Consider the following 2,313-nt stretch of genomic DNA (forward strand, 5'->3'; position numbering starts at 1 on the left):
ATTTTCTGCAAAGTAGGTTGCACCATATTGTTAGGTTTAGTAGAATGGTGTGGACCATTACCTTCAATGTTCAATGTGATGCCAGAATTACGAGCTTGAAGAGCGATCATTTTGTCTCCCACACGAAGTGTAAGCTCACCTGTGCCAACATCAATAATTGTTTTAGCAGTTGTTAAAAAGGGCCTCCCTAAAATCAAAGGGGTGTTGTTATCCTCTTCTATGTCTAGAACAACGAAATCAATGGGAAATATAAACTTATCTACTTTCACTAGTACATCTTCAACAATACCCCTAGGAAATCTTATAGTTTTATCTGCCAATTGAATGCTCATCCTAGTTTGTTTAGGTTTCGCAAGACCTAGTTGCTTAAACATTTTGTAAGGCATGACGTTAATACTAGCCCCTAAATCAGCTATTGCATGATTTATATCTAAACTACCAACTAAGAAAGGAATTGTAAAACTCCCCGGGTCTTTCAATTTGTTGGGTAGCTTATTCTATAGAATAGCTGAGCAGACTGCGTTTAGCTCCACATGTGATGCTTCGTCCAACTTTCGCTTATTTACTAAAAGCTCTTTTAAAAATTTCATTGCATTCGGCATTTGCGATAGAGCTTCAATAAACGATAAGTTAATATGTAATTTTTTTAAAATTTTAAGGAATTTACCGAATTGTTCGTCTGAGCGGTCTTTCCTTGTCGCTTTAGCATATGGGACACAAGATCTATATTCTTTATTCACTATTTTGTTATGACTTACCTCACTTTTACCTTTGCTCACCACAGTTTCTTGCATCAATCCTGGCTCAGGCGCAATGAATCTTTCCTTATCTTGAGTACTAATTGAGTTGAGGTGTTCCCTTAGGTTAGGTTCAGTATTACTTGGTAAGCTACCTTGTGGTCATTCGGAGATTAGTTTGGATAGCTGCCCTATCTAAGTTTCGAGTCCTTGGATCGATGCTTGTTGATTTTTAAGTGCTGTCTCAGTATTTTGGAAACGGGTTTCTGACATCGAGATAAATTTAGAGAGCATCTCCTCAAGGTTTGGTTTCTTCTCTTATTGATAAGGTGGTTGTTGAAAACCCTGAGGATTTTGTGGCTTTTGATTCCTTTGACCACCCTAGGAGAAATTTAGGTGGTTCCTCCAACCTGCATTATAAGTATTACTGTATGGGTTATTTTGAGATCTAAAGTTATTGTTACCCATATAGTTGACTTGTTCCTCTTCGGTTGTAGGATTGAAGGATTGATATTCTATATGCACACCTCCACCACTTGAGTCACACCTCATTACTGGATGTACCTGCGTAAATCCAAGTAAGCCATCAATCTTTTTGTTAAGAAATTCTACCTAATTTGATAGCATAGTAACTGAGTCGACGTTATAAACGCCGGCTGTTTTTGTTGGCTTAGTCCTCATGACTTGCCATTGATAGTTATTCAGTGACATTTCTTCAATGAATTCATAAGCCTCTTTAGGTGTTTTGTTGTTGATGGTTTCGCCAGCAGCTGCGTCAACCATTTGTCTAGTTGAGGGATTCAGACCATTGTGGAATGTTTGTACTTGAAGCCAAAGCGGTAACCCATGGTGAGGGCACCTTCTCAGTAAGTCCTTGTATCTCTTCCATGCATCGTAAAGTGTTTCTAAACCCATCTGCAAAAAAGAAGAGATATCATTATGTAATTTAGCCGTTTTATCCGGTGGAAAGTGTTTTAGTAAACTTTTTTGGTCATTTGTTCCTAAGTAGTAACTGACCCTCGTGGTAATGAGTTCGGCCACTCTTTAGCTTTGTTCCTCAATGAAAAAGGAAATACCCGAAGACGAATGGCGTCATCAAAAATGCCATTGATTTTAAATGTATCGTAAAATTCCAGAAAGTTTCCTAAGTGAGCATTGGGATCTTCATCCTACAAACTATCAAACTAAATAAACTGCTGTATCATTTGAATTGTGTTAGGTTTCAGTTCAAAAGTATTTTGAAAATAAGTTTCTTGAAATTTGAATTGGATCCCCCCGAAAGAAATCTTGAAGTTGAAAAAACTACCTAATTGTTCGAATCCTTGTAGCTACAGCCGGTCTAACTATGCTAGATTCAGTTCCTGTTAGAGAAGGTTTAGCATAATCATACATAGTGCGTGGAGCAGGATTTTGATTAGTCGCAATTGCAGGAGGTAGCTGATTGCCTTGTTTTTCAGCCATCTCTTCGGTTGGAGGTTGAGTATCTTCTTCTTGCTCGTTCTCTGGGTATCTTAAGCTGCGCTTTATTTCTCTTTGGTTTCTACGAACTGTACGATCGATTTCTTTGTCAAAAAGT

General features: G+C 38.0%; 1 non-coding gene across 1 annotated transcript; it reads left to right on the forward strand.

Annotated features, from left to right (window-relative positions):
* The first annotated feature begins 1,578 nt into the window (after positions 1-1,578).
* LOC128287507 (small nucleolar RNA R71) lies at positions 1,579-1,684 on the forward strand. The gene has a single exon (XR_008278207.1). It is a non-coding gene; the product is annotated as a small nucleolar RNA R71 (small nucleolar RNA).
* The last annotated feature ends 629 nt before the right edge of the window (positions 1,685-2,313 follow it).

The sequence above is a fragment of the Gossypium arboreum genome, chromosome 13, assembly GCF_025698485.1.
Source record: "Gossypium arboreum isolate Shixiya-1 chromosome 13, ASM2569848v2, whole genome shotgun sequence".
NCBI lineage: Eukaryota > Viridiplantae > Streptophyta > Magnoliopsida > Malvales > Malvaceae > Gossypium > Gossypium arboreum.